General features: G+C 42.6%; 1 protein-coding gene and 1 pseudogene across 1 annotated transcript in view; one reads left to right on the top strand and one right to left on the bottom strand.

Annotated features, from left to right (window-relative positions):
* The window catches only part of LOC139391961 (uncharacterized), a 590,779-nt gene that overhangs the window by 317,852 nt on the left and 256,870 nt on the right, over positions 1-16,057 (top strand). The window lies entirely within an intron of this gene.
* Positions 4,837-16,057, bottom strand: part of LOC139391960 (uncharacterized) — a 30,077-nt pseudogene continuing 18,856 nt past the window's right edge.

Genomic DNA, 16,057 nt, shown 5'->3' on the forward strand with positions numbered 1-16,057 from the left:
GATAAAAGTAGAGACTCAGAGCTAGAAAATGGTATATCATACACTACAGTTGAGGAACAATGGGAAAATAATTATGCTTTGAAAGTCGATAAACTTGCAGCCTCACTCTTGAGAAAATGGCCTTGAATGTTTTGGTACACCTACTGGAGAGCTCTTCTTTGTCTACACCCATTCAGCATCGTTCACACCCTCTTAAGCTTTAGCCTCACCCAGCTCTTTAAGGATTCACATGTGAGGCCATGTACTAAACAAGCAAAGATTTCAAGACTAAAGGCTTGTTTATACAACATGTGTGTTCGTAAATTCAATCTGGAGTGCCAGGGTGTGCTCAGATTGCACCCAAGTTAACTGGCTAACGTTGGATAGCTTGCTAGCTACTTCCAGACACAAATGAGGGAACAGCTCACTCTGACCATTTTACTCACCCTAGCAGAGCTGGTTAGGCTGTTTTATGTTATCCAGAGCGTTGGTGACTGCAACTGTGCTGCTGGCAACAATTTAATTGCGCTTTTTTGCCAATGTTTACTGACACCAGCCCTATTCAATGGGTGTTGAGTGTTCGTAAACTCGTCAGTTATACACTCAGACAAGTGCTCTGAAATTGGAGTAGATAGCCAGAGCGAATTTCCCAGCTACGTCTATCGACAGTTGTCACAGTCACATCATGAACATTCTATTGAAATGGTTACTTGCATAGTGGAGTCTTTTGTTTAGACATGTATCTAGCTAGCTAGCTAAACAATATATGTTACTACCCTGCATGAATCTGCAGGTAGCTAACCAACCAGGTTCTATGTTAGCTAGCTAGCTAACATTAGGCTATAACAAGCAATGCAAATGGCTCTGAGATATGAATAATGTTACTACACACATCATGCACGTAATATTAGCTACCGAGACAGTCAGCTAACGTTAGTTAATTAGCTAACAGTACACTTTAACTTGAAATCAAATTGACTTTCTGGCAAAATTAGAAATGTGTAATATCTGAAAATTTAGCTAGCTAGACTATCTTATACATGTATGGACGCTTCTCCCGCTCTGTCTAAGGACAAGGTTGTCCTTAGTTTGAAGATGTAATCCAGTTTTATACGAGAGCTTTCTGTGTTCTCTTTTTGACTGAAGCAAGGATATGCATATTCTTGGTACCATTTGAAAGGAAACACTTTGAAGTTTGTGGAAATCTACCGCCATCTTTGAAATGCAACAGAAAGGTCCCAGTTCTAGCCATCACTCTGGTTGTAATTCCAATGGTGTCCACAAGATGGTGGCAGTGGATGTGCAAAGTTTCATACAGATAACTTGAAGTATGAGCAAACTACATAACTTGAAGTATGAGCAAACTACATGACATTTAGTGTGAAGTCACCCAGGTATATTTGGCAAATGTTATTTTATTTTTTAAACTTTTATTTAACTAGGCAAGTCAGTTAATAACAAATCCTTATTTTCAATGACGGCCTAGGAACAGTGGGTTAACTGCCTGTTCAGGGGCAGAACAACAGATTTGTACCTTGCCATTCACAACAGTATCTCGGACCTGCCTGGTGTGTTCCTTGTTCTTCATGATGCTCTCTGCGCTTTTGACGGACCTCTGAGACTATCACAGTGCAGGTGCATTTATACGGAGACTTGATTACACACAGGTGGATTGTATTTATCATCATTAGTCATTTAGGTCAACATTGGATCATTCAGAGATCCTCACTGAACTTCTGGAGAGAGTTTGCTGCACTGAAAGTAAAGGGGCTGAATAATTTTGCACGCCCAATTTTTAAGTTTTTGATTTGTTAATAATAGTTAGAAATATCCAATAAATGTTGTTCCACTTCATGATTGTGTCCCACTTGTTGTTGATTCTTCACAAAAAAATACAGTTTTATATAAAAGGTTGCAAAGTTCAAGGGGGCCGAATACTTTCGCAAGGCACTGTATAGGGATTCTATTGGGGGGATATACAGTGCATTCGGAAAATATTCAGACCACTTGACTTTTTTCCCCCCAAAATTACGTTACAGCCTTATTCTAAAATGTATTAAATAGTTTTTTCCTCATCAATCTACACCCCATAGTGACCTTGCAAAAACAGGTTTTTAGAAATGTTTGTAAAAAAATAAAATATCACATTTACATAAGTATTCAGACCCTTTACTCAGTACTTTGTTGAAGCACCTTTGGCAGCCATTACAGCCTCTAGTCTTCTTCAGTATGACACTACAAGATTGAAACACCTGTATTTGTGGCGTTTCTCCCATTCCTCTCTGCAGATCTTCTCAAGCTCTGTCAGGTTGTATCTCCATACATGTTTGATCGGGTTCAAGTCCGGGTGCTGGTTGGGCCACTCAAGGACATTCACAGACTTGTCCCGAAGCCACTCCTGCATTGTATTGGCTGTGTGCTTAGGGTCTTTGTCCTGTTGGAAGATGATCCTTCATCCCAGTCTGAGGTTCTGAGCCCTCTGGAGCAGGATTTCATCAAGGATCTCTCTGCACTTTGCTCCTTTTATCTTTCCCTCAATCCTGACTAGTCCTGACTAGTCTCTCAGTCCCATCGGGTTTAAGAGAGATGGAGGCCACTGTGTTCTTGGGGACCTTCAATGCTGCAGAAATTTGTTGGTACCCTTCCCCAGATCTGTGCCTCAGCCCAATCCTGTCCCGGAGCTGTACGGACAATTCCTTCGACCTCATGGCTTGGTTTTTGCTCTGACATGCACTGTCAACTGTGGGACCTTATATAGACAGGTGTGTGCCTTTCCAAATCGTGTCCAATCAATTGAATCTACCACAGGTGGACTCCAGTCAAGTTGTAGAAACATCAAAAGGTTAATCAATGGAAAGAAGTTTCACCTGAGTTACATCAAGTCTCATAGTAAAGAGTCTGAATACTTATGTAAATAAGGTATCTGTTTTTTTATATTTTTAATCAATTTGCTAACATTTCTAAAAACCTGTTATTGCTTTGTCATTATGGGGTATTGTGTGTAGATTGTTGAGGAAACATTTTTATTTAATATATTTTAGAATAAGGCTGTAACGTAACAAAATGTGGAAAATGTCAAGGGGTCTGAATACTTTGCGAATGCACTGTAGATAGCACACATGAGGAAATGTTCCTTTATTCATTTCTAGCTAAATGTAAAATGTTCCTGTTTTGACTAATTTAATAGAGTGGGTTAGGTCTGCTCTCTCTCTGTCTCTGTCTCTGCCTCTGTCTCTGTCTCTGTCTCTGTCTCTGTCTGTGTGTGTGGAGCGGTAGCAGTGAACTCAGAGTATCAGGGGAGATCAGACTAGAGTCAAACAATGAACCAGGGAATAAAGCAGTTAGACCAGAATGAGACAAGTCGAGAGCTAGGGACTATACAGTTCTATCTGCGAAAAGATGATTCTGAGAAAATTTGCTTTTAAATTCCGAACCCTCATTGGCTTAACTGATGTCAGCAATTTTTATATTGCATTCTTTAGATCTCAACAACATGAATTAGGGTTATTTGGAGAACTATATAGGTAGAGAACATTGAACAGAACAAGGCTATGTCAATAGCTTAATTTGGACAAAAATGCAGAAAGAACCTTATAGTCCCAAGCTCTCGAAATGTGAACACTGAGACCAGAGCACTGACTTTTTCCATCCTCCAATTCCAGTGTTTCCCATCTTCCCCCTAGGAAAGTTAGTCATCTGTCCCTATAAAGTCGTCCCCTAAGTCATACTCACTCCCACACATACACACGTACACTTACACAAAGTGTGACCCAGTAGTGCCCAGGCCTTGACCTCTAAACAGGGGAAACAGTCAGCATCTGGCCAGCGACAGACCCCCCCCCCCCCCCTTCCCTCTAATCCCTCTGCATAAGATCAACAGGAAGTATGGGCTAATTGCGGAAAATGAAGAGGATGGATTGTTGTTGTTTGTAACCAGTGCCACAGTTAGAGCTGCCAATAGTGATTAGAGGCAGCATGGGCCTGCTCAACTGTCAGATCACACAGTCTTATAACATCATCCCAAAGGCTACGTCAACCGCTCTTCAAAACTGTTCCTCTGGTATTTAGCCTCAGCTAACTGCTAATCGCTGTCAGCAACACTCTAAATGCAAAATCAGCCGGCTAACGAAGCGGAACAAACACTTTGCAATACACATGGCAATACCTAAAGGTGGTGGGCGAACGTGATTGGTGGAGCTGAAGGGTACATTATGAGGTCACTCGCCTGTACGTACCTGAGGTGTATCTCCTCTTATACAGTGCCTTCGGAAAGTATTCAGACCCCTTGGCTTTTTCTACAATTTGTTAGGTTACAATCTTATTCTAAATTGTATTAAATCATTTTTTTCTACATAAAATACCCCTTAATGACAATGCAAAAACAGTTTTTTAGAAATGTTTGCTAATTTATTAAAAATAAAAATCTGAAATATCACATTTACATTAGTATTCAGACACTTTACTCAGTACTTTGTTGAAGCACCTTTGGCAGTGATTACAGTCTCGGGTCTTCTTTTGTATGATGCTACAAGCTTGGCACACCTGAATTTGGGGAGTTTCTCCCATTCTTCTCTGCAGATCCTCTCAAGCTCTGTCAGGTTGGATAGTTGTTGCACAGCTATTTTCAGGTTTCTCCAGAGATGTTCGATCGGGTTCAAGTCTGAGCTCTGGCTGGGCCAGTCAAGGACATTCAGAGACTTGTCCGGAAGACACTCCTGTGTTGTCTTGGCTGTGTGCTTAGGGTCGTTGCCCTGTTGGAAGGCGAACCTTCACTCCAGTCTGAGGTCCTGAGCACTCTGGAGCAGGTTTTCATCAAGGATCTCCCTGTACTTTGCTCCTTTTATCTTTCCCTCGATCCTGTCTAGTCTCCCAGTCCCTGCCGATGAAAAACATCCCCACAGCATGATGCTGCCACCACCATGCTTCACTGTAGGGTTGGTGCCAGGTTTCCTCCAGATGTGACGCTTGGCATTCAGGCCAAAGAGTTCAATCTTGGTTTTATCAGAACAGAGAATCTTGTTTCTCATGGTCTGAGAGTCCTTTAGGTGCCTCTTTGTGAACTCTAAGCGGGCTACCATGTGCCTTTTATTTAGGAGTGGCTTCCGTCTGGCCCCTCTACCATAAAGGCCTGATTGGTGGAGTGCTGCAGAGATGGTTGTTCTTCTGGAAGTTTCTCCCATCTCCACAGATGAACTCAGGAGCTCTGTCAGAGTGACCATCTGGTTCTTGGTCACCTCCCTGACCAATGCCCTTCTCCCCCGATTATTCAGTTTCGCCAGGCAGCCAGCTCTAGGAAGAGTCTTGGTGGTTCCAAACTTCTTCCATTTAAAAATGATGGAGGCCACTGTGTTCTTGGGGACCTTCAATTATGCAAACATTTGTTGGTATCCTTCCCCAGATCTGTGCCCCGACACAATCCTGTCTCTGAGCTCTACGGACAATTCCTTCAACCTCATCGCTTGATATTTGCTCTGACATGCACTGTCAACTGTGGGACCTTATATAGACAGGTGTGTACCTTTCCAAATCATGTCCAATCAATTGAATCTACCACAGGTGGACTCCAATCAAATTTCGAGTCTCATGCCAAAGGGTCTGAATTTTACATAAGTATTTAGACCCTTTGGCATGAGACTCGAAATTGAGCTCAGGTGCATCCTGTTTCTATTGAACATCTGTTTTTATATAAATTAACAAACATGTCTACCAACCTGTTTTCGCTTTGTCATTATGGGGCATTTTGTGGGGATTGCTGAGGAATTTTCTTTATTTAATCCATTTTAGAACAAGACTGTAACGTAAAATGTGGGAAAAGTGAAGGGGTCTGAACACTGTGTGTTTATTTCTATGCCATGTTTCTCAATGTGTTTACATTCGATGGATCTACAAGTGTACACTTTACACACTCCAAGTTATAATAACAAAATATATTCAGCAGTATGTTCATTTGAGTCCTAACTTGGCATACTTGGGCAGTATATTAACCTGAAGGCAGAATGGCACTGGAGGAGATGGCTGCCCTTTCACGGACTCCTAACCAATTGTGCTATTGTGTGTGTTCTTTCACGTTATTTGTAACTTATTCTGTACATGATGTTTCTGCCACTGTCTCTTACGACCGAAAAGAGCTTCTGGATGTCAGGACAGCGATTACTCACCTCGTACTGGACAAAGATTTTTTTCTTTAACGAGTCGGACGTGAAGGATTTACCTCAGACACCCGACAAAGGCCCAAATCCCCACCATTCGCAAGAGAAAGAGGCGGCGAGTTGGTAATCTGCCTCTACCATCAGTCATATAAGCCAATATACAATCATTGAATAACAAAATAGACAAGCTATGATCAAGACTATCCTACCAACGGGACATTAAAAACTGTATCTTATGTTTCACCTAGTCGTGGCTGAACGACGACACGGATAGCTGGCGGGGTTTACTCTACATTGGAAAGATAGAACAGCTTCCTCCGGTAAGACAAGGAGTGGCAGTCTGTGTATATTTGTAAACATCAGCTGGTGCATGAAATCTCAAGGTTTTGCTCGCCTGAGGTAGAGTATCTCATGAGCTGTGGACCACATTATTTACCAAGAGAGCTTTCATCTATATTTTTCGGGGCTGTCTATTTACCACCACACACCGATGCTGGTACTAAGACGGCACTCAATGAGCTGTATAGGGCCATAAGCAAACAGGAAAACGCTCATCCAAAGGTGGTACTCCTAGTGGCCGGGGACTTTAATGCAGGGAAACGTAAATCAGTTTTACCTAATTTCTATCAGCATGTTAAATGTGCCACCAGAGGGAAAAAAAAACTCTAGACCACCTTTACTCCACACACAGAGACACGTACAAAGCTCTCCCTTGCCCTCCATTCGGCAAATCTGACCATAATTATATCCTCCTGATTCCTGCTTACAAGTAAAAATTTAAGCAGGAAGCACCAGTGACTCGGTCAATAAAGAAGTGGTCAGATGACGCAGATGCTAGGGTACAGGACTGTTTTGCTAGCACTGACTGGAATATGTTCCGGGATTCTTCCGATGGACTTGAAGAGTACACCAAATCAGTCACTGGCTTCATCAATAAGTGCACAGACGACGTCATCCCCTCAGTGACCAGTACATAGCAGTACATAGCCCAACTTGAAGCCATGGATTACAGGCAACATCCGCACTGAGCTAAAGGGTAGAGCTGCAGCTTTCAAGGAGCGGGACTCTAACCCGGATGCTTATAAGAAATCCTGCTATGCACTCTGACGAACCATCAATACAGGACCAAGATTGAATCGTACTACACCGGCTCCGACGCTCGTTGGATGTGGTCTAATAGTACAACTTTAGACCATCCCCTCGCCCATACCCGGGCGCGAACCAGGGACCCTCTGCACACATCAACAACAGTCACCCACGAAGCATCGTTACCCATGGCTCCACAAAAGCCGCGGCCCCTGCAGAGCAAGGGGAACCACTACTTCAAGGTCTCAGAGCAAGTGACGTCACCGATTGAAACACTATTTAGTGCACACCACCGCTAACTAAGCTAGCGTTTCACATCCGTTACAGTGGCAGGGATTGCAAACTATTATAGAGTACAAAGGGAAGCACAGCTGTGAGCTGCCAAGTGACACAAACCTGCCAGATGAGCTAAATGACTAGGCCCAAGTTTATAGAAAAACAATTCTCATTTAGAAGGCTAAAATCACATTGCTATCTTCACAAAAAGTATTCTCATATTTAATCATATATTTCATACAGCATTTAAAGGTAAACTTGATACATAGGATCTGTACACTTTCAGAGATGCAGTTACTTTGTTATACCGTCTTATTGACATCACAAAATAATAACAATTTGACAGGATTATTCTTTAGACACTCCCGGACCATTCTTAATATATGGACGTCAGAAATGAATGTTCCATTGTCCAATCTTTTGACGTTAGAGTTTTTAGGCTGGCCACACTCTCTCAAGACAAAGCCTATGCTTGCTTCGAGGCAAGCAACACTGAAGCATGCATGAGAGCATCAGCTGTTCCTGACGACTGTGTGATCACGCTCTTCATATCCGATGTGAGTAAGACCTTTAAACAGGTCAACATTCACAAGGCCGGAGGGCCAGACGGATTACCAGGACGTGTACTCCGAGCATGCCCTGACCAACTGGAAAGTGTCTTCACTGACATTTTCAACCTCTCCCTGACCGAGTCTGTAATATTAACATGTTTCAAGCAGACCACCATAGTTCCTGTGCCCAAGAACACTAAGGTAACCTGTCGAAATGACTACCGACCCGTAGCACTCACGTCTGTAGCCATGAAGTGCTTTGAAAGGCTGGTCATGGCTCACATCAACACCATTATCCCAAAAACCCTAGACCCACTCCAATTTGCATACAACCCCAACAGATCCACAGATGATGCAATCTCTATTGCACTCCTCACTGCCCTTTCCCACCTGGACAAACACCAACCTGAGAATGCTATTCATTGACTACAGCTCAGCATTCAACACCATAGTGCCCTCAATGCTCATCACTAAGCTAAGGACCCATTGACTAAACACCACCCTCTGCAACTGGATCCTGGACTTCCTGACGGGCCGACCCCAGGTGGTAAGGGTAGTTAACAATACATCCGCCACGCTGATCCTCAACACTGGGGCCCCTCAGCGGTGTGTGCTCAGTCCCCTCCTGAATTCCCTGTTCACCCATGACTGTGTGGCCAAGCACGACTCCAACACCATCAGTAAGTTTGCCGACGCCACAACAGTGGTAGGCCTGATCACCGACAACGACGAGACAGCCTATAGGGACAACAACCTGTCCCTCAACATGTTCAAGACAAATGAGATGATTGTGGACTACAGGAAAAGGAGGACCGAGCACGCCACCATTCTCATCAACGGGGCTGTAGTGGAGCAGGTTTGGAGCTTCAAGTTCCTTGGTGTCCGCATCACCAACAAACTATCATGGTCCAAACACACCAAGACAGTCGTGAAGAGGGCACGACAAAGCCTATTCCCCCCAGTTCTACAGCTGCTCCATTGAGAGCTGCCTGGTATAACAACCTACAGAGGGTGTATGACCCAGTACATCACTGGGGCAAAGCTTCCTGCCATTCAGGACATCTATATCGGGTGGTGTCAGAAGAAGGCCCTAAAAATGTACAAAGACTCCCAGCCACCCATGTCATAAACTGTTCACTCTGCTACCGCACGGCAAGCGGTACCAGAGCGCCAAGACTAGGTCCAAAAGGCGTCATAACAGCTTCTACCCCCAAGCCATAAGACTCCTGAACAGCTAATCAAATGGCAACCCAGACAATTTGCATTGTACGCTGCTGCTACTCTCTGTTTATTATCTATGCTTAGTCACTTTAACTCTATCTACATGTACATATTACCTCAATTACCTCAACTAACCGGTGCCCCTGCACATTGACACTGTACCGGTACCTCCTGTATACAGCCTCGCTACTGTTATTTTACTGCTGCTTTTAATTATTTGTTATTTTATTTTTTACTTTTCTATTTTTACTTAACACTTATTTTTTATCTTAAAACTGCATTGTTTGTTAAGGGCTTGTAAGTAAGCATTTCATGGTAAGATCTACACCTGTTGTATCCGGCGCATGTGACAAATAAAGTTTGATTTGAAGTGCAGAAGCCTTTCCTTTGTGTACTCAACTGTAGCTGCAGTGCTATTTGCAGTGCTAGCTCTTTCAACTGGAGGTGACTCACATCTTCCCCTCTCAGTCTGTCAACTTGAGTGCTTCCGGCAGTTACCTTGTTTTTGCTCTGCCTTTCCTCTGTAAGGACAGGGTCAGTGCATAATGACCTATTGTGCAGCACAGCCAGTCGTCTCCTGTATTGCTCAGAATACTTCACCTGACTGAAAACTTGTAAAAGTGAAATTCTCTCTTCAATTCTTGCAATGAAAAACTTTCAAAAGTGAATTTCCAAAACTTTGAAATGTTACTGGGTGCTATGCGATTAACCCACATTTTTTGGGGGGTTATTAAAAAACGAATTGCCCGACGTCGGTTCAATTACTTTTTTTTGTGTGAGTCCAACGTGCCGTTTCTCTAGAGAGAAATCAAATTATTCATGGGAGAAATCTGAGAAATCAAGTTAAGAACTATGTGCGACGTTGGGCTGAAGGGAGTGGTAGCTTTCATTAAGCAAATATTCAACCTAGTTCAGCGCAGAAACGTGGTAATTAACTACAATGACCATAATCCATTTGGGCAGTTATTTCTGTCTCTGAGACGGATCAGAGAGGAATAGGCGAAGCGAGAGGTTTCACTCTCGTCAAAATCTGTCCAAAATAAGCACAATGCATTTGTATGGGCTTATTTTGGACCTAAGCTTGTCGCTTGCCTTCCCGCCTTTGGGACAACGACTACCATCGTGAGAGCGGAAACATGAGCATCTCGTCATTATGTACAGATCTCTGGCCTGTTACACTCTGCCTCCTACGTTAGGAAAGATACACACAGACTGCATAAACTGCATGAGAGAGGAATGTGCATAACACAAAGACGAGAGTGACAGCTCTGCAGCATACTTAGGCAGGCTAGCTAAATAGGATGACTAAAGACAGTACAGTATGGGGAGGACGTAATGTTTACATGGCCTGGCTGGCTGATTGCTACTGCCTGAGCAGAGATGAGATGATCACTTTAAAGCTGCAATATGTAACGTTTTGTGCGACCCGACCAAATGAACATAGAAATGTGAGTTATAGATCTGTCATTCGCATTGAAAGCAAGTCTATGTGCGCTACTTCTATGCTTCCCCTGCTGAATTTTTTTGTTTTACTTTTGGTTTTGTATACCAGCTTCAAACAGCTGAAAATACAATATTTCACAGCAGTTTAGATGGTACAGTGATTCTCTACACTATACTTGCTTGTTTTGTCACAAACTGAAATTAGGCAAACTGTTGTAATTTTAGCAACCAGGAAATGGTGGAGCGATTTCTGCATATTTCAAATAAAAACGATGTTTTATCGTAATATCCTTTTGTTCTATTGATGTCCATCCAATACAGACATTACACAGACAATGGAATATTTTCAAAGTTTGGGCAATTGAATATTCACTCATTCTGGCTTTGGAATTTCTATGAAAAAGCTCTAAAAATCATTGTAACGTCATTATCTCATAATGCATTTCATGTTAAAAAAAAATAATTACCGAAACCGAAATTGAAGCCGTGATTCTTGTTTTGTATAAGAAACTTGAACCGACCTCAGAAAGCATGAATCTCTCAGCACTATTATTTAGTCATCTTACTCTTTCCTCTTTCACAACACTATCCCTAAAGGCTGAAGCTACAGTGCCTTGCGAAAGTATTCGGCCCCCTTGAAATTTGCGACCTTTTGCCACATTTCAGGCTTCAAACATAAAGATATAAAACTGTATTTTTTTGTGAAGAATCAACAACAAGTGGGACACAATCATGAAGTGGACATTTATTGGATATTTCAAACTTTTTTAACAAATCAAAAACTGAAAAAATGGGCGTGCAAAATTATTCAGCCCCTTTACTTTCAGTGCAGCAAACTCTCTCCAGAAGTTCAGTGAGGATCTCTGAATGATCCAATGTTGACCTAAATGACTAATGATGATAAATACAATCCACCTGTGTGTAATCAAGTCTCCGTATAAATGCACCTGCACTGTGATAGTCTCAGAGGTCCGTTAAAAGCGCAGAGAGCATCATGAAGAACAAGGAACACACCAGGCAGGTCCGTGATACTGTTGTGAAGAAGTTTAAAGCCGGATTTGGATACAAAAAGATTTCCCAAGCTTTAAATATCCCAAGGAGCACTGTGCAAGCGATAATATTGAAATGGAAGGAGTATCAGACCACTGCAAATCTACCAAGACCTGGCCGTCCCTCTAAACTTTCAGCTCATACAAGAAGAAGACTGATCAGAGATGCAGCCAAGAGGCCCATGATCACTCTGGATGAACTGCAGAGATCTACAGCTGAGGTGGGAGACTCTGTCCATAAGACAACAATCAGTCGTATATTGCACAAATCTGGCCTTTATGGAAGAGTGGCAAGAAGAAAGCCATTTCTTAAAGATATCCATAAAAAGTGTCGTTTAAAGTTTGCCACAAGCCACCTGGGAGACACACCAAACATGTGGGCGAAGGTGCTCTGGTCAGATGAAACCAAAATTGAACTTTTTGGCAACAATGCAAGAAGGAAGCAACACAGCTCATCACCCTGAACACACCATCCCCACTGTTAAACATGGTGGTAGCAGCATCATGGTTTGGGCCTGCTTTTCTTCAGCAGGGACAGGGAAGATGGTTAAAATTGATGGGAAGATGGATGGAGCCAAATACAGGACCATTCTGGAAGAAAACCTGATGGAGTCTGCAAAAGACCTGAGACTGGGACGGAGATTTGTCTTCCAACAAGACAATGATCCAAAACATAAAGCAAAATCTACAATGGAATGGTTCAAAAATAAACATATCCAGGTGTTAGAATGGCCAAGTCAAAGTCCAGACCTGAATCCAATCGAGAATCTGTGGAAAGAACTGAAAACTGCTGTTCACAAATGCTCTCCATCCAACCTCACTGAGCTCGAGCTGTTTTGCAAGGAGGAATGGAAAAAAATTTCAGTCTCTCGATGTGCAAAACTGATAGAGACATACCCCAAGCGACTTACAGCTGTAATCGCAGCAAAAGGTTGCGCTACAAAGTATTAACTTAAGGGGGCTGAATAATTTTGCACGCCCAATTTTTCAGTTTTTGATTTGTTAAAAAAGTTTGAAATATCCAATAAATGTCGTTCCACTTCATGATTGTGTCCCACTTGTTGTTGATTCTTCACAAAAAAAATACAGTTTTATATCTTTAATTTTGAAGCCTGAAATGTGGCAAAAGGTCGCAACACCCAGGCTCCATTGTAACAAGATTAAGGAGAGGACAGCAGATGTGTTGAGTGACGAATATGAGGGGCTCTGAGGACATGCAGGACATAGGAGGTTGTACAGTAGTGCAGCGCAGTCGACACATTTTAACTGGACGTCATTAAGGACCCGAAATACAGTGGAGTTGCATGTGCAGACAATGGAGAATTAGTCGATTGTAATGTACAGATGTTCCTGTATAGATTTATAGGCGGTCCGTTCTCTTCAGATGATTATAAGATTTTGCAATTAACAGATATACTGTAGACATGCAATGAACATTAGAAAGAGTGAAACGAGAGAGCGCAAGATGAAAGAGAGACATTCGTTTTGGTACTCTGATAGCAAACAAGCTCCAGGCATTTAGTCTATAATTAAATAGATGAAGCAGGCAGCAACATGCTGAGGCGATGTCAGAGAAAACGGCACACACACACACACGCACGCACGCGCGCACACACATTCTTAGACCCCACACAACCAAGAAACCCCCCTACCCCATGCCAGATGCAGCTGTGCTTGCAGGCGAACAGCAGGTGCTTGCAGGCGAACAGCAGGACATGGGGAGGGCTATTTCGGGGCCGGGCCAGATTGAATTAAATCCGTATTAATCCCAGTTGAAATTGTGTCATTCTTCTGAGCAACACTAAATCCAAATCAAATTATTCAGCACTCGGAGCCTGTCCCCCCCAGGCTCCCCCCACCCCCCATCTTGCCTCTGTTCAGTGTTTCGCAAGCTGTGGTTTATAAAGGCTGAGCTAATTACTAGTGACAATCTAGAGCCAGTAGAAACATCCCTTAATGAAAGGACTGACTGGGATTCGTCATTGAGACAACAGTATGCCCTCTGAAGATGGGCAGAACTAAATCACAGGAGAACACACTGGAGCCTCTAGTCTGCAATCCCCAGTACATCTGGTGAATTCACAATGGTTTCTCTATTTATCTTTCCCTTCCTTACTCGCTCTCTGTCCTTGTAACTTTCACCTATTTTGTAACGTATGTGGAGTATGGAATATGTACTTCCGTGTGTGTGTGTGTGTGTGTCCTGTTCTGTATGAAGTGGTCAATCAGACCTACACCTCCCACATAACCATCTAGTTGTGGAGAAAGATGGATGTGTGTGTGTGTGTGAAGGAATAGTGTGGGAGAGGAAGCAGCCGGTAGTGTGTGTGGGAGTTTGATTAGTTAAATCCTGACAGTTTTGACATGCCCATCCAACAGCAGAGCCACACACACATACTGTTACCAGGGTGGGACACACACACACACACACACACACACACACACACACACACACACACACACACACACACACACACACACACACACACACACACACACACACACACACACACACACACACACACACACACACAGGCAATTCACGGTAACAGAATTGTGCGGGGACTTTCACTTAACATATTTCAAAGTATAACAAACCATACAACTCTATGCACAAAGGACAACTTTCATCAATTTACACGGACCATTTGACAAGAAACACATTCTGGAAGAACTGTGCAGATGCAAAGTTTGGTAACAGAATGTCGGTAAAATCTCCTTCAGTGGTTTATGTGTTCACGATTTCCATAAACGGTTAAATATCTGCTCTGAAATAAGATTCCACATTGACTTTGAAAAAAACATATATTTTGGTTATTGAACTACAACAAGTGAAGTGGATTTACATCCTGTAACGGAATTGCAGCAATTTCAGCACGCGCCCCTGATCTGCACGACACAGAAATGCATAATTATGGATATGATTTGCATTCTCTTCATGGTGATCCTAGATAGGTTCACATATGTACAGTACCAGTCAAAAGTTTGGACACACCGACTCATCTAAGTTTTTCTTTATTTTTACTATTTTCTACATTGTAGAATAATGGTGAAGACATCAACACTATTAAATAACACACAAAGGACTCATACACCAACCAAAACAAAGTGTTGAACAAATCAAAATATATTTTATATTTGAGATTCCTCAGTCACCCTTTGCCTTGATGACAGCTTTGCACACTCTTGGCATTCTCTCAACCAGTTTCATGAGGTAGTAACCTGGAATGCATTTAAATTAACAGGTGTACCTTGTTAAAAGTTAATTTGTGGAATTTCTTTCCTTCTGAATACGTTATGTTGTGACAAGGTAGGGGGGTTATACAGATGATAGCCCTATTTGGTAAAAGACCAAGTCAGCTCAAATAAGCAAAGAGAAATGACAGTCCATAATTTCTTTAATACATGAAGGTCAGTAATGCAGAGAATTTCAAAAACTTTGAAAGTTTCTTCAAGTGCAGTCGCAAAAACCATCAAGCGCTATGATGAAACTTGCTCTCATGAGGACCGCCACAGGAAAGGAAGACCCAGAGTTACCTCTGCTGCAGAGGATAAGTTCATTAGAGTTACCAGCCTCAGAAATTGCAGCCCAAATAAATGTTTCACAGAGTTCAAGTAAGATACACATCTCAACATCAACTGTTCAGAGGAGACTATGTGAATCAGGCCTTCATGGTCGAATTGCTACAAAGAAACCACTACTAAACGACACCAATAATAAGAAGAGACTTGCTTGCTCCAAGAAACACGAGCAATGGACATTAGACCATTGAAAATCTGTCCTTCGGCCTAATGAGTCCAAAACTTCCAACTGCCGTGTCTTTGTGAGATGCAGATTAGGTCAACGGATGATCTCCGCATGTGTGGTTCCCACCATAAAGCATGGAGGAGGTGGTGTGATGGTGTGGGGTTGCTTTGCTTGTGACACTGTCTGTTATTTATCTTGAATTCAAGGCACACCTAACCAGCATGGCTACCACAGCATTCTGCAGCGATACGCCATCCCATCTGGTTTGTGCTTAGTGGGACTATGACCCAACCAAACCTCCAAGCTGTGTAAGGGCTATTTGACCAAGAAGGAGAGTAATGGAGTGCTGCATCAGATAACCTGGCCTCCACAATCACCTGACCTCAACCAAATTGAGATGGTTTGGGATGAGTTAGACTGCAGAGTGAAGGAAAAGCAGCCATCAAGTGCTCAGCATATGCGAGAACTCTTTCAAGACTGTTGAAAAAGCCTTCCAGGTGAAGCTGGTTGAGAGAATGCGTTGAAGAATCTAAAATATATTTGTTTAACACTTGT

The sequence above is a fragment of the Oncorhynchus clarkii genome, chromosome 32 (assembly GCF_045791955.1).
Source record: "Oncorhynchus clarkii lewisi isolate Uvic-CL-2024 chromosome 32, UVic_Ocla_1.0, whole genome shotgun sequence".
NCBI lineage: Eukaryota > Metazoa > Chordata > Actinopteri > Salmoniformes > Salmonidae > Oncorhynchus > Oncorhynchus clarkii.